Source organism: Phyllobates terribilis, unplaced genomic scaffold, assembly GCF_046119375.1.
Source record: "Phyllobates terribilis strain yellow unplaced genomic scaffold, ASM4611937v1 Scaffold_11__3_contigs__length_659146591, whole genome shotgun sequence".
NCBI classification, from domain to species: domain Eukaryota; kingdom Metazoa; phylum Chordata; class Amphibia; order Anura; family Dendrobatidae; genus Phyllobates; species Phyllobates terribilis.
This window is the reverse complement of record NW_027362771.1, coordinates 351,855,436-351,878,550: the sequence shown is the minus strand read 5'-3', so window position 1 is coordinate 351,878,550 and position 23,115 is coordinate 351,855,436. Positions and strand designations below refer to the sequence as shown.

The window sequence follows — 23,115 nt, the reverse complement described above, 5'->3', positions numbered from 1 at the left end:
AAGCAGAGAGAAGCTTTGCGGCTGAAAGTTCATCTAAAGTGAGTAAAGACCTGGATGACTTCATACTCCGCCTCCGCTTGTTTATTCCTGCACGGAACTGCACCCACCATACTTCTACATAGTCCTCCTACCCACTGCCCTGAGGCCTGCTCCGCCTGTGGGGAGTAGTACCAACTGTGCTGCCAGAACACCGGCCTCAGAGGACTGCCGCAGCGCTGGTGGCCATCACCAGGAACCGCAGGTGGCGTAGTCGAATAACCACTCATCCTTGAAAGCCCAATATTTTTATGTGACAGCCCTGGGCACGGAACGGGTCGAGGCCACGACTGCATCCCCCCACCACATCTACACTGACCCGGCTCCGATAACCCCCAGCAGCCCAGGGAGGGCGTCGCAGCACCGGATTCCAACTGCCAGAAGTACCCTGCGTGCTGCAGAGGTGACAGACGACGGCTTCTGTACCGGGCGACGCTGACCCCGCAGGGGGTACCGACGGCGGGGGGCAGGCATAGGGCGATGTTAGGGGCCGCCTGCCCACCCGGCCGTCACTGTTCTGGAGCTGGGGGAAGGAGCCTGGTGGCCAGCGCTGGCCAGCGACAGTTGATCTTGTTTACTCATGTTTTTAAAACGGCGCCATCTACCGCCAGGTAAATGTATTCACAGGACATGTAATGTGCGGCTTTATGCAGCTCGCTCCGGCGCTCCCTCTACTGGTGGCTGCAGGTAGTGGTCTTGTCACCATTTGTACCATGAAGTACATATATAGATTATATCATGTGCACTATAGTAGAGATTCCGGGGCACATCCTGTGCTGGGTATATCGGGGGTGGTTGTTCTATCAGAGAGAAGTTTCTAAATAAATATTTATTCCAGATTACAAAGAAAATGAAGATGTTTTCAAAGCAGTGACAATAATGAATTGCTCTTCTGGTCCTGGGCTTCTCTCTTCACCTCATCGCCTTCTGCCTTATGACATCGCTTGATCCTCCACTCGCACCAGCTGCAGCCGATCACTTGAGCAGAGCAATCGTCTCACCGGCAGATGTGTCCTCCCCTTAGACGCCAAACAAGAGCAGCATTTTCTCCAGGCCACAGATGGAAGATTGTGATGAGCTTTTCCTGCGGAGCCTGAGATCAGTAAATCACAAAGTGACAGATAAGTGTCAATGATCCGTGTCCGTATTCCTCTCTCCACTACCTTCCCTGTGGTATAACTTTCTAGGACCCCAGTACAATGGCCGCAGTATACAAGGATTGCAGCAGGTGTCACCCCTCGCCCCTGGTATCACATCTGTTACTGTGCGGCTGAAGCTGCTGCAGGGACTGTGGGAGAAATCATAAAAACACTGTCCCATATTACTGCCGCCATCCTGTGGACACTTTCACAGACAGATTTTGGCCTGGATTTGGGTCAGGAATTTGTAAGCCAAAATCAGGAGTCGGAACAGGTATCTCCAAGATAGATTTTATCTGTTTGTTTCACTCCTGGTTTTCTCTTAAAAAAAATACTGATTTAATCCATAGAGTATATGTGGTGATTGCATATCTGTAGTATAGATGTGCTGTCTATTTACACACAGAATGTGAAGTGTATGTGTTAGGCTACCTTCACACATCCACTTTTTAAGGACTGCAAATACGGACACACGCACACCCATTGTATTCAATGGTGGTGCATGAATGTCAGTTTTTTCACATGTCCGTGTGAAAAACTTGCAGGCATGTAATTTTTTCTGGCAGCACGAAGGATATACGTGCGTGCCACACACATGCATACTAATGACACACGTGCACACTGATGACACACGGTTGACAGCTTGACCCAGGGGAATGCATTGGGGGGGGGTGATAAAATGTAGTGAACAACCCCTCTAAGGTCAAAATTGGCTTGCTCACTAAGGGGATAAAATATATGGTGGGAGTCCACAGTTTTTTTTTTTTTTTTTATCATCAGCGTTGCCTGGTCTTGCAGGTCGCAGGAAGACCAGGCAAGGCTGATGACAGTTGTCAGCACCCGGGGCCTGGTATTAGCGCTAACCAGGGCTGTGGAGTCGAAGTCGGAGTCCATTTTGGTGAGTCGGTATAAAATGGACCAACTCCAACTCCTAAACTATATAATAAATTGGGTACAGTAGTTCAATGCAGTTTATGGGGAATATTTTTTTTCGTAAGAATTTGGGAAAGTTATGAAATGTCCTATTCCTGATCTAAGGGTCTAGACTTTTAGCTGAGATGAATCTGTGCTACAGTAAATTTATCACTTAAACATGAGCCATGTATGAGGGAGTCGGAGTCGGTGTCATGGAAATTGAGGAATCAGAGTTGGAGTCGTAGTCAGAGGTTCGGCTTACCGACTCCACAGCCCTGGCAGAAACCCCCCCACAAGTGACCCCATTTTGGAAACTAATTAAGGAATTAATTTAGGGGTATACTGAGCATGTTTACCCTACAAGTGATTCAAAAAACTTTATAACATGTAGATGTGAGAACAAAAAATAGTTTTTTTTCCACTAAAATACTGTTTTAGCACCAAATTTATAATTTACACGAGTGGTAATGGGAGAAATTGGACCCCATATTTTTTTATGCAATTTCTCCTGAATGTGGCAGTACCCAATATGTGGTTGTACACTACTGTTTGAGCACACAGCAGGGGTCGGATGGGAAGGAGCGCTACTTGGCTTTTAGAATGCAGATTTTGTTTGAATAGATTGTGGGTTCCATTAGCTGAGGCCTTGAGGTGCCAGAACAGCAGAATCCCCCACAAGTGACCCCATATTAGAAACTTCACTGCCTAAAGAATTCATGTAGGGGTGGAGTGAGTATTTTGAACCCATATGTTCACAGAATTTTATACGATTGAGATATGGAAATATGACATTTTAGTGGTAAAAATTACATTTTTGTATTTGCTGCAAATTTTACAGGTACACAAGGGTTAATAGTTGAAAATGGACTGCATAATTTATTGCGCATTTTCTCCCTAATGAGGTGCTGCCCTATATATCGTCAGAAACTACTGTTAGGCCACACTACTGTTAGGGCTGAGATGGAAGGAGCGCTATTTGGCTTTTGGAGCACAGATTTTGTTAGAATAGTTTGCGTGCGACATTTGCGGAGCCCTGAAGTGCCAGAATAGCACAAAAAAAACAAAAGTAACCCCATTGTAGAAATTGCACCTCTCAATGAATTCATCTATGGCTGCAGTTACTATTTTGTGACATCCACGCCAAGCTTTTTTTCTGGAGAAATGCAAATATGCCAGTTTAGTGCCCATACATTGTGCCCCCATACATTGTGCCCAGCTTGTGATTCAGGAGACATGCACCCCGTAAATTAAGTGCTCTCTCCACACTACTCATTGGTAACATTTTGGGGTACATACTATTTTTATTATATTATAGAATATATTCTGGCATTTGGCAAATATTAAAATTTATGGTAATCCTAATTAACCTAAAATGGGAAAGGTTTATTCTGATTTCATGTCAGATATTGAGAAAAACATACACTATATAAAAAGACACATATGCATGTAAACTTCTTGTTTCAACTGTAGATAAGTTCCTTGAGGGGTCTAGTTTCCAAAATTGTGTCACTTGTGGGGGGTTTCCACTGTTTAGGCACATCAGGGGCTCCCCAAACGCGACATGGCGTCCGTTAATTATTCAAGCAAATTTTACATTCAAAAAGTCAACTGGCGCTCCTTCCCTTCCGTACCCTGCCATGTGTCCAAACAGTGTTTATCCCCACATATGGGGTATCGGCTTACTCAGGGGAAATTGCACAACAAATGGTATGGTGCAATTTCTCCTGTTACCCTTATGAAAATGCAAAATTGTGGGCTAAAAAACATTTTTTGGGGAAAAATGTGAACATTTTATTTTTACGGCTCAATGTTATAAACGTCTGTGAAGCAGCTTGGGGGTTCAAGGTGCTCACCACACATCTAGATATGTTCCTGAGGGGTCTAGTTTCCAAAATGGTGTAATTTGTGGGGGGTTTCCACTGTTTACCTCTATATGAACAGGCCAGCTGTACTGCATTAACCTTAGGGAGTTCACAGCAGAGTTTCTGTAAATTTGTCTTCAAATATGTATATGTACGTATGCCTGTATGTGTACTTATCTGTGTATATATTTGTATATGTGCGTGTCTCGTATTGTATGTGTACATATCTGTGTACCGTGTGCAAGCATGTTTGAGTGCATGTCTACGTACTGTGTGTGCATGTCTGCCTTCTGTATGCGTGCATGTTTGCGTACCGTACGTCATGTCTGCATCCTGTGTGTGTGCATAACTCTCACTCACTGACACACACATGTATGCACTCTCACACACTCCCCTCCACACTCTCCGACTCTCTTTTTCTCTCTTGCTCACACATTCTTTCACACTCTCCTACACACAATCTCACACACAGACACTCTCTCACACAAACTCACTATCACGTGTGCACACACACTGTCTCACACACATTATCTAACAGTCACAAAAACACACACATACACTCTCCTACACATTCTAATTCACATTGTCTCTCGCACATTCTCTATCAAACACTCTCATACACATACACTCACACACTCTCACATACACACCCTCTCACACACTCACTATCACGCTCACGCGCACTCACAAAAACACATTCTCGCACACTCTAATACACATTCTCACAGACATACACTACCATGCACGCGCACATACATTCTCTCACACACACACATATTCTCTCACAGACACACACAAACACATTCACTCTCCCACAAACTCACTCGCACACACAAATTCTCACTTACACAGTCACAAACCCACACAATCTTTCACTTAAAAACACAGCCACACACAATATCACACACACTCTTTCTATCACACTCACACCTACACTCAAACATTCTCACACATTCTCTCACACACACACATTCTCTCTCACACACATATTCTCAGGCTGCGTGCCGACTATGCGTTTTTCAAGCGTTTTTGCCACGGAATTTCTGCAGCGAAAACGCTTAAAAAACGCTTGGTAATACGTGCCTCATGGTCCCCAATGATAATCCGCATGTGCTGTGCACATGCTGCGGAAATTTCCGCTGCGGATTATCATTGCGGAAAAATACGCGGCATGTCCATTAATTTTGCGGCCACGCAGCGTAATTGCCGCCATTGACTTGCATTGAACCGCATAATATCCGTATGAACACATTTTCACAAGCGGATATCATACGGTCCAATGTGCGGATGGTACCCGGGTTTGGAGAAGAGGAGACTCTCCTCCAGACCCGGGTACCATAGAACCTGTTAAAAAAAGAATTTAAAATAAAAAATAAAGATTATACTTACCTTCCGATGATCCCCGGTTTCCTCAGCGATGCGTTCGGTCTGTTGTATGGGTCGCGGTCGTGTGAAAGGACCTGCCATGACGTAATTTAGTCATGAAACAGGTCACGCGACCGTCGGTGGTTGCGTGACCTGTCACGTGACTAAATGATGTCATGGCAGGTCCTTTCACACCACCACGACCCACACAACAGACCGGACGAAGAGGAGAAAACACCGGGGGCCATCGGAAAGTAAGTATAATCTTTATTTTTTACCATTCTTATTCTTTTCTTTAACTATTACTTGGTCACACTATATAAATCCATGCCGGTTGCATGGATTTATATAGTGTGACCAAAGTTGTCAAGCACTTTTCCAATTGATGCTAAAATCGCTTGGAAAAGCGCTTGATAAGCCGCATGCAGAAATGCCTGCAAAAACGCTTGACAAACGCTTCTACCTGGCAGGAAAAAATCATGTAAAATCCGCATGCGTTTTTCCTGCCAGGGAGAAGCGTAAAAAATATGCAGCATTTCTTCATCATGGGCACTTAGCCACACACACACACACTCACACATACACTCACACATTCTCACACACAAACCGTCACACACTCACTCTCTCTGACATACTACACACACTCTCTAACACACACATTCTCACACACACACACATTCGCACGCACACTATCTTTCGATCTCACTTTCTCTCTCACATTCTCTCACTCACAGAAACACTCACACAGGCACTCCACATACACACTCTCTCCTACACAAAGGCACTCACACACACACGTTCACATATAAGTACTCTCAGACCAGACACTATCACACTCATACACACACACTCTCACACACAGAAACCCTCACACAAAACATTCTCACATTCCACACACACCCACACTCTCCCCCACTCTCACACAAACACTTCTGCAGAAGCACACATGCTCAATCTCTCACATACACACCCTCACACAAACACACACACACGCTCCTACACCCACACACGCACTCTGAAACATGCACTCTCACACAAACACATTTTCACACATTCACTCTCACACGCTTTCCTACACACACTCATCTACACACAATCTCCCCCACTCACAAACTTCTACACAAACACACATTCTCATACACACTCACTCTCACACTGCCTCACACACACACTCTCTCTCTCACACAAAAACACTCTCTCCCCCAATCTCACACACACTCTCACATTCACACAGACACACACATTCTTAGACCAGACACTCTCTCACACACACTCTTTTTCTCTAGACACTCTCACTCTCTGACACTCTCCTACACACATCGATACTGAAAAACAAATGGGTGGATTCTGCGCTGTTGTAGGAAGAATGACGAATGCCACTCTAATTGTAAATGGTTTAATGATTTGACATTTGTTTTCTAGTATCGATGCTTTTATCTCCTCGTGGGTCTGCAGCAGCCTTAAGTGTTTTCAGTGGTTGTGTGTACAGAATGCAAACCAGGTGAGCGCAATTGTGCTATCTTTTCCATATCTGCGCTTTGTCTCCTTCCAGTCTCTCTCTTGGACTCTCCTACACACACACACTTCCCTTTGCACACTCCCCTCCACACACTTTCTCACACACAAAAAAACTTCTCACTCACACACACAGGCATACTCAAACGCACTCACATTCACACAAACATACTCTTTCACACACACATTCTCAGACCAGACACTCTCCTTCATACACACTCTCCCCTCCACACACTCTCACACGAAAGCATACTCTCACACACACTTTTATATACTCTCTCGCACTCACACACAATCTCACATGCACACTCACGAACACACTCTTACACACAAACACAATCACACACTCTCGCATGCACGCTCACATGTACACACAATCCCACACACACCCTTACACACAAAAACTCTTTGATACACATACACACACTCTTACACACTCTCACACGCACACCATCTCTCCTTCACTCACACACTCCTGCACAAACACATTCTTACACAATCACTCGCTCACACACTCTCCTACACACTCTAATACAGTCTGACACGCTCACACACATACACTCAAATACACTCTCATACACACACTCACTCTCTCACCCACATACTCACCCAATCTCACACAAACACACACTTACACAAACACACTCTTAACACACAAACTGTCAAACATTTTCTCTTACACACAAGCACACTCTCTCTCACACACACTATCCTACACCCCCACTCTCAGACACACACTCCACACTCTCTCATACAGACACACGTTCCTACACACATACTCTCTCTCACACAAACACACACAATCTCACACACACTGCTTCACACAATTATCACTGACACACACTCTCTCACACAAATGCTCTCTCATTCACACACATACGCACTCTTAAACACAAAAACTATCAATGTACTACTACCTGCTAAAAAATGAAGTAGTGTAGGTCAGGCATAGAGAAAATGGAAGTTTCGCAAATACATATTACAACTATTGTTTAATAGGCAAACATCACATGTAGGGTTTGCAAGCTATACCTTCTAGCTACTTTGTCTAAATTAGAAGCAAATTGTTTGAAGATTACTTCTACCTAAATGGCAGAAAACGCATCTATCTTGGTGATGGATAAGACAGCTTGAGTGGATATGGAGGAGGCTGTTTTTTTTATAGCAAAATGTTTAAATTACACCTAATAATTTATGGAAAGTATCAGATTTTTCTAACTATTGAACTCACATTAATTTAAAACAAACTCACATAAACACACTCAGACAAACACATTCTCACACTCTCCCACACAAACACTCTCCCACACAAACACTATCCCACACACTCACATAAACACACACACTCAAATACAAGCACACTCACATAAACACTCACACACAAAAACTCACACAAACACGCTGACAAAAACATGCTCATACATACACGCCCACACAAACACACTCACACAAACATGCCCACACACAAACACGCCCACACACAAACACGCCCACACATGCACACCCACACTATCCCACACACTCACAAACACACACTTTCTCCCTCAAACACTCACATAAACCTATAAGCACACTCACTTAAACACACAAACATGCTGACAAAACCATGCTCACACATACACGCCCACAAACACTCCCAAACACACTCCCACAAATATACTCAAACAGTCACATAAACACACACACTCACCCAGACACTCACACAAACGCTCTCACCCAGACACTCACACAAACGCTCTCACACAAACATTCACATAAACACACTCTCACACACACACTCACGCTCACACAGACACACTCAGACAAGCTCACACATACACGCTCACACACACTCACACAAACATGTGCAAAACCTGAGATGATGATAGGCCAAACCTGATGAGGGTGCGAGATTATGATAGGCCAAATCTGACAAGGGTGGAGATCATGGTAGGCCAAACCTGATGAAGGCGCGAGATGATGATAGGCCAAACCTGAGATGATGATAGGCCAAACCTGATGGGGGCATGAGATGATGATAGGCCAAACCTGATCAATGCGCAAGATGATGGTAGGCCCAACTTGATGATGGCGCGAGATGATTATATGCTAAACCTGAGATGATGATAGGCAAAACCTGATGGGGGCGCGAGATGATGGTAGGCTAAACTTGAGGAGATGATAGGCCAAATCTGATGGGGGCGCGAAACCTATCACCTCCTCAGGTTTGGCCTACCATCATCTCGCGCCCCCATCAGGTTTTGCCTATCATCATCTCAGGTTTAGCATATAATCATCTCGCACCATCATCAAGTTGGGCCTACCATCATCTCGCACCCTCATCAGGTTTGGCCTACCATCATCTCGAGCCCTCATCAGGTTTATCCTATCATCATCTCACGTTCTCATCAGGTTTGGCCTATCATCATCTGGCATTCTCATCAGGTTTGGTCTACCATCATCTCACGCCCTCATCAGGTTTATCCTATCATCTAGCGCCCTCATCAGGTTTGGCCTATCATCATCTCGCACCCCCATCAGGTTTGGCCTATCATCATCTTAGGTTTGGCCTGATGGGGGCGCGAGATAATGATAGGCAAAACCTGATGAGGGCGTGAGATGATGTTAGGCCAATCCTGATGAGGGCGCGAGATGATGATAGGCCATACCTGATGAGGGCGCGAGATGATGATATGCCAAACCTGAGATGATGATAGGTCAAACCTGATGGGGGCGCGAGATGATGATAAGCCAAACCTGATGAGGGCACGAGATGATGGTAGGCTAATCCTGATGAGGGCGCGAGATGATGGAAGGCCAAGCCTGAGATGAAGGTAGGACAAATCTGATAAGGAGCGTGAAATGATAAGCCAAACCTGATGAGGAAGCGAGATGATAGGCCAAACCTGATGAGGGCGCGAGATGATGGTAGTCCAAACCTGATGAAGGCTCCAGATGATAGGCCAAACCTGATGAGGGCTCCAGATGATGGTAGGCCAAATCTGATGAGGGTGCGAGATGATGGTAGGCCAAATCTGATGATGGCTCCAGATGATGATTGGTCAAACCTGATGATGGAGGGAAATGATGATAGTCCATACCTGATGAGGACACGAGATGATGATATGCCAAACCTGAGATGGTAATACGCCAAATCTGATGAGGGTGCGAAATGATGATAGGTCAAACCTGATGGGGGCGCAAGATAAGCCAAACCAGATGAGGGCATGAGATGATAGGACAAACCTGATGAGGGCTCTAGATGATGGTAGGCCAAACCTGATGATGGCGCGAGATGATGATATGCCAAACCTGAGATGATGATAGGAAAAATCTGATGAGGGCGCAAGATGATGGTAGGCCAAATCTGACGAGGGTGCAAAATGATGATAGGTCAAACCTGATGAGGCCTCGAGATGATGGTAGGCCAAACCTGCTGAGGGCGTGAAATGATAAGCCAAACCTGATGAGGGGGCGTGAGATGATGGTAGGGCAAACCTGATGAGGGCTCGAGATGATGGCAGGCCAAATCTGATGAGGGTGCGAGATGATGATAAGCCAAATCTGATGAGGGTGCGAGATTATGGTAGGCCAAATCTGATGAGAGAGCGAGATGATGTTAGGCCAATCTTGATGAGAGAGCGAAATGATGATAGGCCAATCTTGATGAGAGAGCGAAATGATGATAGGCCAATCTTGATGAGAGAGCGAAAGGATGATAGGCCAATCTCGATGAGAGAGCGAAATGATGATAGGCCAATCTCGATGAGAGTGCGAAATGATGGTAGACCTAACCTGATGAGGGCACGAGATGATGGTAGTCCAAACCTGATGAGGGCGCGAGATGATGGTAGTCCAAACCTGATGAGGATGCGAGATGATGGTAGTCCAAACCTGATGAGGGTGCGAGATGATGGTAGTCCAAACCTGATGATGGCTTCAGATGATGATTGGCCAAACCTGATTTGGGTGCGAGATGATGATAGGCCAAACCTGATGAGGGTACGAGATGATGGTAGGCCAATCCTGATGAGGAACAGAAAAAAACATGAGTACAAAATGGTATAAAAAGTTCAAGTTTTATTTAGTCAATCTGTAAATAACTTATATTTATATTATGGATATATTAATGTAATACATGACAAAGTGCAATGTGCTGGAAGAAAAACGCAGTCCTACCTGCAAAGGCATATCATACCCAAGCTAAAAAGATAGAGTCCATATACATAGTGTGGTATCTTTCCAGAGATATACTGGATAGAATAAGGCTGTATATTAGAAGTGGAGCACATAAAAATGTTTAAACCAAACCCAGGTTTACCAGATGCTTACCACAATTGTATATGGTGTCCAGGGTGACACGGAGGACAGGTGGCAAAGGTGTCTCGACGCATGTTTCGCTTGTAAAAAGCTTAATCAAGAGACAGGTAAATGAAAGAGAATGAACAGGACATTTATAAATACACCCACAATTGGTCACATGGTGCGTCATGTGATTGAAACACATAGCTCAAGATAAATAAGGATCTTAGACGGAGCATGCGTGGTAGTTTTAAACCCGCTCTGCCCCATGAATACTGAGCATCATCATGCAAATCAGGATCAAATGAAGGCCTGAAGCGGCGCATGCGTGGCAGTACCAAACCCGTTCGGCCCCATGGATAATGGCCGTCACGCCCCCTGTATGCATCTCCAGCACGTGCGGTCACGCATCCGGAGACCACACACAGGGGATAAAGATAGCCAAATCCATGCGCGGAAGTCGGGGGGCAGCGGCGCAGGCGCACATCGGCCCGTAATAGCACAGGCAATCACCGAAAATCAAACATATGTCACCAACAAATATTACCTCAGCTGGTGTATACAGTATTTGGTGACATATGTTAATATATTAATGTAAGTTATTTACAGATTGACTAAATAAAACTTTAACTTTTTATGCCACTTTGTACTCATGTTTTTTTCTGTTCTAAATGCTATATGAGACTATTCTGGCTGACTCTGGATTTACCGAGGTTTCAGCCATTGTTTCCTTAAGATATGTTGGTCGTTGTTTGTACAATCCTGACCAGGGCGTGATATGATAGTAGGCCCAATCTAATAAGGGCGCGAGATGATGATAGTCCAAACATGATGAAGGCACGATATGATGGTAGGCTAAACGTGATGAGGGCGAGAAGTCATGACATACCAAACCTGATGAGGGCGAGAGATGATGATAGGCCAAACCTGATGAAGGCGCGAGATGATGGTAGGTCAATTCTGATGAGGGCGAGTGATGATGATAGGCCAAGACTGATGAGGGCGTGAGATGATGGTAGGCCAATACTGATGAGGGCACGAGATGATAATAGGCCAAACGTGATGAGGGCGCTAGATGATGATAGGCCAAACTTGATGAGAGTGCAAGATGATGATAGGCCAAACCTGTTGAGGGTCGCAAGACGATGATATGCCAAACCTGATGAGGGCAAGTGATGATGATGGGCCAATCCTGATGAGGGTGCGAAATAATGATAGGCTTAATCTGATGCGGGCGCGAGAGGATAATAGGCCAAACCTGAGATGATGATAGGTCAAGCCTGATGAGGGCGCAAGATGCTGATAGGCCAAACGTGATGAGGGCGCGAGATGATAATAGGCCAAACGTGATGAGGGCGAGAGATGATTATAGGCCAAACCTGATGAGGGCGCGAGGTGATGATATGCCAAACCTGATGAGGGTGCAAGGTGATGATAGGCCAAACCTGAGATGATGATAGGTTAGCGGGGGAGGGGGGGGGTCACATGCTGCCTGTGAGCAGCCAGTGATAGCGCAGCTCACAGGCAGAAACAGCAGTGGGTGGTAATTAGAAAGAAGCTGCTTTTCATCATAAAAACAAATTGGGCTATTTTAAATAGTAGTGGACAACTATTTTAAGGTGTTCCAGCTTCCCACTACTTTGGGATTGATAGGGAACATGGAAAGCCTGTTCGATCCCCAGAGTTGCCGTGATCTGTTTCATCAGTTTTCAAGTGAAGTGTCTGCCTCTGTCACTCTCTATGGTTTGGACACTCCATATCTGCAAACCACCTCACTTTTCAATTTTTTTATTTTTCCTTTTGCGTTAATTTTGGTCACTGCCCAAGCTTCAGGCAACCAAGGGAAGAGATCAATGAATACCAGGACGTATTCATAAGTACCCACCTTAAGTAGCTAAGAAATTCTGGGTGAGCGGCTGCTTCATGATGTCATAATATCCAGGCAGAGGTGACCATGGTGCTGATCTGATCTAGAAAAAAATAATGATGTAGCAAGTTTGCTAGCTCTAGAGACCTGGATGTCGTCATGACAATGTCGAGTCATCATTACAACGATCGGGCCCATGCGATGACGTCGTGGGGCGCCAATCGGAGGGCAGAGGGGGCTTCCTCCTTCTGCCTATTCTCTAAATGCTGCAATCGATATTGACTGCAGCTTTTAGGGGATTAAAGCACCGGGAGCGGTGTGGGTACCGCTCCTGGTGCCGGGTGTCTGCTGTCAGAATCAACTGACATCCGGCGGCGATCGCACGCACACAACCTCTGTGCGCGCAAAATCGCCTGCATGTATACATACGTCCAAGGTTGGTAAGTACCAGGCGAACTGGACGTATGAATGCAGCCAAGGTCGTGAAGGGGTTAACTGCACAAACAATTTACTGTACATTTAAATGTATACCTATATATAGATATGTACAGACATCTAGAAAACAAAGGTCTACTGCATGCATTGCATAATTCTCACTTATCACACATTACTGTGTAAGTATATGCAATTAGAAAAGTTTTTTAGAAACTGCATTATGCAACAGATTTTTTGTTACTTCAATCAATCTAAAATAAAATGAAAATTAGAGAAAGTTTGCAGCCAGTCATCATTGTGGCTTCAATTTCTACAGAGACCTACAGTATGAGTTTTTCTGCATGCAAACTTTACATCATCAAGGACAAGGCCAAAATGGGTTACTGCCTCCGTGACAAACATCTCTGAGCGAGCTAAAATTAATTTACCTTCTGGGTGACCCCCCTGAATAAATTACAAGGAAATGTTCCAATATTTTCTGCAGGGAATAACTGGTTAATTGATAATTTGTAGGTATGAAAAATCTTCACCTACCAACGTTTAGGAGCTTGGAAACAATCTTGTGAAAAACTCCTCTGTCATTCTCTTCATATATTCTCTTAGCAATCTTCTGAACAAGAACTTCTGCAGTGAGTGGAGTTCCATCTAATTGGTGAAGCCCATAGGGATCATCTAAAAGAATAAATTTCTGACCTACTTTCAGCCATCTAATTATGTAATTTCTGGAGAGCTGCACTTAATGTCTCCTTCATTAATGCTGAGTGCTTAAACTTAAACTCAATTAGGCATTCAATTCCATTCATAAAATAGTAACCTAAATAGTAGTGATGAGCGAGCACTAGAATGCTCGGGTACTCATTGCTCGAGTCGAGCAAATCATAATGCTCGGGTGCTCGACCCGAGCAACAAGCCCAATGTAAGTCAATGGCAAACTTGAACATTTTTCCGACGGCCCCCTGGAAAAATTGGCCAAATCGATGGGAAAAGTGTCAAAATGATATAGGAACAGCATGGGGAAGACCCCTGGAAGCATCTCTGACTCCCAGGTCACTGCTGTGAACATGTTGTCAGAGTATTACGTCACTTTTAAGCTAAAATGGAAAAAATGTTAAGGAACATTCTTTCCAGGGTAATTACTTCTATATAAGGCAAAATAAATAACCAAAACCAAAAATGCTCCTCCATACCTTGGGCTATGTTCACATGTAGTGTTTTTTATGCGTTTTTGCACTTTTGCATTGCTTTCAACGGTGAAAAATACATTCACCCGTAAATGTCATTTTAACACCTTATCTGGCCATGTGGTGTGAGACATGATCAGACACATCATTTATGAAGGAGTGACTGTGAAAGTCACAAAGCCTATTTTTACAAGGCCATCAGGTAGCTCTTACTATTGTTAGAGGGCCATCAGCCGGCTATGCTTTGTTGTTCCAATTATTAAGGAGTGGGTCTCCATCTACTGTTATTGCATATGCAGCAAGTTCGAGGGCTGCCAAAAATTAGGACGCACTCCAATACCCCCTTTGAAGAGATGTCAAGGAGGGCCTCATTAAAAAAATTGTTACCATTGTTAAGGAGTGGGTCTCCAAACTGGTAATGCCCATGCACTAAGTTCATGGGCTGAAAAACATACATGAACATTCTATATAACATACAGAATGTTAGAGGTAGACCTCTAAAAAAATTTCCTACAGGCATCATAAACACCCTTAAAAAAAATTATGTGGGTGTTGCATCACAGTCACCCTGGTGATATGGTGGTGGAGGATGAGGAGCAGAAGGAGGAGGACAGCAGAAAATAGACAAAATCAAGAAGCGTATACCCATGTCTGGGTTTGAAGAGGTGCATGGGAATAGACCCCCCAAAAATGCCACTGGATTTGAATTTATATTCTGCTGCTATCATCCGATGGTGTTGAGAAGTCTGGCCCAATCCAGCCCTTGTTCGTTTTGATGAGTCAGCCTGTTGGCATTTTCAGTTGATAGGTGGATGCGCCTATCAGTTATAATGCCCCCGGTGGCACTAAAAACCCGCTCTGATAAAACGCGAGCGGCAGGCTGGCCAGGACCTCCAAGGCATAGAGAGCCAGTTCATGCCCCATGTCCAGCTTGGTTACCCAATAGTTATAAGGCACAGAGGAATCACGAAGGACATTGGTACGGTCGGCAAGGTACTCCTTCAGCATCTTCCAAAACTTTTCCCTCCTTATCAGAATACCCCACGCATCAGGGCCTGGGCGCTGGGAGGGTCTGAGAAAACTGTCCCACACCTTTGACAGTGTTCCCCTGCCACTTCTGCATCATATTTGTGTCTCCCTCGCCTGTACTCTTTGGTTGTCCAAGGAACTGTGACCTCTGTCACCAGCGTTTTCAGATGGGAATTTTTTTTAATTCCTCAACAAGGGCCTTCTGGTACTGCAACATTTTATTAAACCTCTCCACCACGGGAAGGAGAAATAGAAAGTTCTCCTTGTGGCGTGGGTCTAGAAGTGTGACCAACCAGTAATTACGGTCGGTCAAAATGCGTACAACGCGAGGGTCATGGGAAAGGCAGTGTAACAAACTCAGCCATGTGTGCCAGACTGCCAACAGCCAAGTCATCCCTGTCCTGACCAAGAAGACGACTGTCCATGCTCTCCTCCTCTTCATCCTCCTCCTCATTCTCCCTCTCCTCAGGCCATCCACGCTGAACAGACGGTATGACTGTTGTGTGGATAGGACTGTCTGTAGCACAGAAAAACAGTTCCTATTCCTCCTCCTCCTTCTCATAATCACCCAATCCGAGTTGAGATGAGATGAGGCTGGGCTGTGTGGCATCACTCTGTATGGTTCCTTGCTCCATCTCATCGTGCTCTGCCGGCAACGCCTCCTCTTTAATTGTGAGCAGCGAGTGTTTCAGTAGACAGAAAAGCGATATGGTGACGCCAATTATGGTGTCATCGCCGCTCACCATCTTGGTGGAGTCCTCAAAGTTTTGGAGGACGGCACAGATGTCAGACTTCCATGCCCACTCATCAGCTCTTATATGCGGAGGCTGACCTGAATACTGACGGGCATGTTGAATCTGGTACTGCCCTCTGCTGCTCACAAATGCTTCCCAACATATGCATCATTGAGTTCCAATGCATGGTGACATCACACACCAGTCGGTGAGCTGGAAGCTGCAAACGCTGGTGAAGCACATCGAGGGCGGCGGAAGCTGTAGGAGACTTTCGGAAATGGGCACACACGCAGCGTACTTTCACAAGCAAATCATGCAGATCTGGGTAGGCTTTGAGAAACCACTGAACCACTAGGTTGAGCACATGGACCAGTCATGGTACATGTGCAAGCTTGCCTAGCTTCAGAGCCGCCATCAGGTTCCAGCCATTGTCACACATGACCATGCCTGGCTGTAGGTTCAGTGGTGACAGCCACAGATCTGCCTGCTCTGTTACAGCTGTCAAATCAACAACTCTGCAGCGGTGTGAGGTTTGGCCCCTAAGCACATTAACTTCAGCACAGCCTGTTGTCACTTGGCCGATGCAGTGCTGCAGTGCTTCCAGCTTCCAACTGATGTGGTCATTTCAAAGATGGAGGCTGAAGAGGAGGAGGAGCAGGAGCTGTGGAATGTGGGGGTGACCCTGATTGACCCAGGTCCAGCAATCCTCGGCGTTGGGAGGACGTGATCCATCCCAGGGTCCGACTGGGTGCCGGCTTCCACTATATTAACCCAGTGTGCCGTCAGCGAGATGTACCGTCCCAGCCCACAAGCACTTGTCCATGTGTCTGTGGTTAGGTAGACCTTCCCCGTAACTGCGTTGTTGAGGGCACGGGTAATGTTCTGGGACACTTGCTTGTGTAAGGCGGGGATGACAAACCAGGAGAAATAGTGGTGTCTGGGGACAGAGTACCAAGCGATGGCCGCTGCCATGAGGTTGCGGAAAGATTCCTTCTCCACGAGCCTAAGAGGCAACATTTCAAGTGCAAGCAGTCTAGAAATATGGTAGTTTAGCTCTGAAAGCAAGCGCAAATATGCAGCCAATGCCCCACAGTTCACAAAGGACAGAGGTAGGGACAACTGAACGCTGCGCTGGGACAAGGACGTGGTTGCGAGTGGTGGTTGCTAGTGAGCAACGACAGGTGCAGGGCGGGAGGAATCTTCGCCTGCACCATGGATAGAGGATTGGCGTGCACGCACAACAGGCAATGGTGTTACCCGAAGACACTGATCCTGGACCCTGGTGTTCGACCCAACTAATCGGGTGCTTTGCTGTCATGTGCCTGAGCATGCTGGTGGTGGTAAGGCTGTTAGTTTTGCTGTCCCTGCTGATGCTGGCGTGGCAGATGTTGCAAATGGCCTTTTTGGCGTTATCTGAACAGTCTTTAAAAAAGAGCAAGACTCTGGAAGACCTAACAGTTGGACTGGCAACTTCCTTTGTGTTGGTGTTCCGGGGAACAGTTGCCCACCGTGTGTCCTGCCTGTTGTGGTGCTACGCCTCCCTCGCCCCCTGTGTTGCTGTCCTCGCTATGCATGTCACCTTGCCAGGTTGGGTCAGTGGCTTCATTGTCCACCACCTCGTCTTCCACGTACGCATCCTGGGCCTCCTCCTGACTTGCTGGCAATTGTGTCTCATCATCATCATTCACCTCTTGCAACACTAATTGCACTTTCCCACAGTCACCTTCATGTGACTGTGGCTGCTCAAATATTTGGGCATCACTACATGAAGTGGGCTGGGCAAGAGGCCCGAATCTATAAATGGAAAAGTGAACAGCTCTTCAGAGTGTCCAAGTTTGGGATCACTTGTCTCTGGGCACTCGGCATGCTGGGAGAAAGGAGGAACAGGGTGAGGAATATGTAGTCCAGACTCACAGCTACTGAGACTGGACCGTGTGGAAGACAGGGTGGTGGTGGTGGTGGCAAACTGACTGGAAGCATTATCTGCTATCCAACCAACAACCTTTTCACACTGCTCTGGCTTCAAGAGTGGTGTTCCGCGGCCCCCTAGAATTTGGACCGGAATGTAGTTCGACATGATGTGGGTGTTTGTTGTGCTCCCTCAGCAGGCACAGTTTAATCTTGCCAAAGGGCTCGGCCTCTGCGTGCACCATTAGCATCACATCCACTTCCCCGTCCCTTGCCCATTTTCAATGAAGTGTGATATTTGGCACGCTCCAAAAAAAGTGACGATTATTACGGCAGTAATATCGGATCACGTCTGATGACCACAGTTTTAGGCAGTGGCGATATAGATATAAATAATCAGGATTAAGAGCAAAAGAAATAAAAAAGTAGCCCTGATTTCTAGGGCTATGGATATCTGTAACAGCAGAAGACAGAACTTGCTCCTTTTCTGTTGTATACACTGTCCTCAAACTCTGCCTCCCTAACTCCTACTATCACCAGGAATAATATATGCAGCTGGATTAATCCTTAGAAGGACTGTTAGTTCAATTGTGTGTGTGTGTATATATATATATATATATATATATTTATTGCAGTAGATGTGGAATATTTATACCTAACTAATAAACTGCCAATTCTCTCCCTAGCTAAGCAGCACCTCTCCCTACTCTGACTGTCTGAAGGGTAGACTGTGACGTGCATAGGGTCACAGAGTCTAATATAGACCCGATAACGCTATGCAGCCAGCCAATCACTGTAATGCCACAACCAACATGGCTACGGCATTACAGTGAGTGGCAGGCAATCTCTGCATGTTTATTCACTGTTAAAACAGCGCCAAACATGCGGGGCAGGGACTCGAGCTCCCGGCCGAGCATTTCGGAAGTAGTCGCCGAGCGCTGAGCAGTGAGATGCTCGGGCGAGTACAGAGCAGAAGTGAGCACGCTCGCTCATCACTACTAAATTTGGAAAAATCTATGCTATTAAATTGGTTATTAGAGGTAGTTATAAAAAGAAATACATTTACAGTATGATTTATAATAAAAGAAGTCTCATTAGCAATGAATGCCTGAGGTTAATACATTTTACCTTTACGTGTTCCTCTGTTTACTGTATCTGCTTCGGCAAGCTAATAGATCCCACTACCCAAAGTATCTCTGCTCCTAAATACAAGTGTTTGTTTGCAAGAATATTACTGTGTCCGATAGTAGTCTAGTCTGTGCATCTGTTGCATGACATATTAGTCCATCTGTTTTAGAATCGATCAAGGTTGTACAATAATTATGGTAATTTATTAACAGTTACAGTACACATTATATGATATTATTAAATAATTATCGGCAGCCCACTAAGCACAACACATCTGTTTGGAAATGTTTTCTATAAATTCTCTGCACAAAATGCAGTAAACCATGTAAAAGTCTGGAAACTTGCCTGTTTTTCCAGTGGTCTCTCTACACTTAATGCTCTATTATGCAGCGCCTTGTCTAGAAGGGATAAAGAGGCAGAAATATTACAATTAACTCATCGCCGAGTTTATATATGTAAATTAAATATGAATAAATTCAGGAATAGTTACTAAACATAAACTATAGAAGAATAATCCTAAATACACAACTACACGTTACTAAGACTGCTTTCTACAAAAAAGGTGCTTTATTCCTTTAAGAGTTGATTTGTGAAGATGGATTTAGTTAAATTACTTTAATCGTTGGGTTACAGTGAACATGTCAGCTGCATTCTCCTCATATACAGTACAGACCAAAAGTTTGGACACACCTTCTCATTTAAAGATTTTTCTGTATTTTCATGACTATGAAAATTGTACATTCACACTGAAGGCATCAAAACTATGAATTAACACATGTGGAATTATATACTTAACAAAAAAGTGTGAAACAACTGAAAATATGTCTTATATTCTAGGTTCTTCAAAGTAGCCACCTTTTGCTTTGATTACTGCTTTGCACACTCTTGGCATTCTCTTGATGAGCTTCAAGTGGTAGTCAACGGAATTGGTCTTCCAACAATCTTGAAGGAGTTCCCAGAAATGCTTAGCACTTGTTGGCCCTTTTGCCTTTACTCTGCGGTCCAGCTCACCCCAAACCATCTCGATTGGGTCCAGGTCTGGTGACTGTGGAGGCCAGGTCATCTGGCGTAGCACCCCATCACTCTCCTTTTTGGTCAAGTAGCCCTTACACAGCCTGGAGGTGTGTTTGGGGTCATTGTCCTGTTGAAAAATAAATGATGGTCCAACTAAACGCAAACCGGATGGAATAGCATGCCGCTGCAAGATGCTGTGGTAGCCATGCTGGTTCAGTATGCCTTCAATTTTGAATAAATCCCCAACAGTGTCACCAGCAAAGCACCACCACACCATCACTCCTCCTCCTCCATGCTTCACCAGGCATGTAGAGTCCATCGGTTCACCTTTTCTGCGTCGCACAAAGACATGGTGGTTGGAACCAAAGATCTCAAATTTGAACTCATCAGAACAAAGCACAGATTTCCACTGGTCTAATGTCCATTCCTTGTGTTCTTTAGCCCAAACAAGTCTCTTCTGCTTGTTGCCTGTCCTTAGCAGTGGTTTCCTAGCAGCTATTTTACCATGAAGGCCAGCTGCACAAAGTCTCCTCTTAACAGTTATTGTAGAGATGTGCCTGCTGCTAGAACTCTGTGTGGCATTGACCTGGTCTCTAATCTGAGCTGCTGTTAACCTGCAATTTCTGAGGCTGGTGACTTGGATAAACTTATCCTCAAAAGCAGAGGTGACTCTTGGTCTTCCTTTCCTGGGGCGGTCCTCATGTGAGCCAGTTTCGTTGTAACGCTTGATGGTTTTTGCAACTGCACTTGGGAACACTTTCAAAGTTTGCCCAATTTTTCAGACTGACTGACCTTCATTTCTTAAAGTAATGATGGCCACTTGATTTTCTTTACTTAGCTGCTTTTTTCTTGCCATAATACAAATTCTAACAGTCTATTCAGTAGGACTATCAGCTGTGTATCCACCTGACTTCTGCACAACACAACTGATGGTCCCAACCCCATTTATAAGGCAAGAAATCCCACTTATTAAACCTGACAGGACACACATGTGAAGTGAAAACCATTTCCGGTGACTACCTCTTGAACCTCATCAAGAGAATGCCAAGAGTGTACAAAGCAGTCATCCAAGCAAAAGGTGGCTACTTTGAAGAATCTAGAATAGAAGACATATTTTCAGTTGTTTCACACTTTTTTGTTAAGTACACAATTCCACATGTGTTAATTCATAGTTTTGATGCCTTCAGTATGAATGTACAATTTTCACAGTCATGAAAATACGGAAAAAACTTTAAATGAGAAGGTGTGTCCAAACTTTTAGTCTGTACTGTACATTCTGTCTTCTTTCTAGAGGGCAATACACATTTCTAGCACACAGGATCTGGTTTATAATTGCTATAATAATTGCTTATAATAACTGCTTATAATCTGGCCCATAAACACTATCTAAGCGATGCTAAATTATAGCATTAATTGCATATTTAAGAGTAAGTTTACCTTGGCTACTTTCTGGTTTAGGAAGTCCATGAACAAAACATATCACTCTAATAAGGGCACAGAAGGAAATTACATGCTTAAGAGCCATTTCACACCAATACAAATAGCCTTGTCCAATCCTGCTGTATACTTGGATTCAGTCGCTGACTTATTCTTGTGCCAATAACCAGTGCATTGGTTTATAATTGAGGATATCAGAGAGGGGCAAGAGGAGAAGGACATTTTCTTCAAGGTAGAAGTGAAGCTGGAGCTGTCCTAGGCAGAAGTGCTGAAACTGTTGCAGCCAGAGGCACCAAAGAAGTCCACTAGTGTCATGCTGAATCTGGATGGCACTGCCCTCCGTGGTGTTGCACCAAAATTTGACTATAATGTCCAGCTGACCAGCTGCTCACTTACGTGGTGCTGAATCTAGACTGTGCTGCCCAGATCAGAGCTGCCCATCGGTGTGGTGCTGAATCCAGGACTGTACTGCCCAGAGGAGAGCTGCCCATTGGTGTGGTGCTGAGTCCAGGACTGTACTGCCCAGAGGAGAGCTGGCCACCACTATGGTGCTGAATCTAGGACTGTACTGCCCAGAGGAGAGCTGCCCATCGGTGTGGTGCTGAATCTAGGAATGTAGTGCCCAGAGGAGAGCTGCCCACCGGTTTGGTGCCGAATATAGGACTGTAGTGCCCAGAGGAGAGCAGCCCATCACTGTGGTGCTGAACCAGTACTAAACAAGGGAAAGGACACAGGAGATTGCCCCAAATGCTGAGCAGAGATGCTAGATGTGCTGTAGCTGTCTTCTATTGTTCATCAGCAGATCGCATCAGTCTATAAATGGGATGTGCTCTGCTATATCCCTGCAGCTTACTTATAATTCTCAACTGGTGCATATTAAATGAGACAAAATAACTCACACCTGAGGATGCTAATAAGGGTAAATCGCCACCCATATAGACTCCTAGAAGAAAAAAGCGATCAAGATCACCCAAAAGAATGTTTCTCAATATAAAAGACAAATTTTATTGTATGAATATAAAATACAAAATGTAATACACATGCTTGACAAAAATGGTACAAATACATACACTATAAAAAATCCATCGTAATGTAGGACCGACGGGGTCCGTTCTGTGAGCATCACAACAGCTCAGTGGCCATGTGCACTGTCATTAAGTGACCCACCAAGCCATACTAGAGTCCAGGAAAATAATACTGGTCTATAGTAAACAGTTCATTGAATGGTCACCAAATAGTTAAGCATCAAACTATCCACAAGAGATAGAT

At 44.9% G+C, this 23,115-nt stretch overlaps 2 long non-coding RNA genes across 2 annotated transcripts in view; both read right to left on the bottom strand.

Moving 5' to 3' along the window:
• Nucleotides 1-850: 850 nt before the first annotated feature.
• LOC141165172 (uncharacterized) lies at nt 851-9,868 on the bottom strand. The gene is made up of 2 exons (XR_012251080.1): nt 9,751-9,868; nt 851-1,129 (listed from the first exon to the last, which is right to left on the bottom strand). It is a non-coding gene; the product is annotated as an uncharacterized lncRNA (long non-coding RNA).
• A 4,093-nt stretch (nt 9,869-13,961) lies between these two features.
• The window catches only part of LOC141165171 (uncharacterized), a 38,323-nt gene continuing 29,169 nt past the window's right edge, over nt 13,962-23,115 (bottom strand). The window contains exons 2-3 of the long non-coding RNA XR_012251079.1: nt 19,741-19,793; nt 13,962-14,060 (exon numbers count right to left, since the gene is read on the bottom strand). This is a non-coding gene — a long non-coding RNA (uncharacterized lncRNA). The remainder of the gene's footprint in view (nt 14,061-19,740; nt 19,794-23,115) is intronic.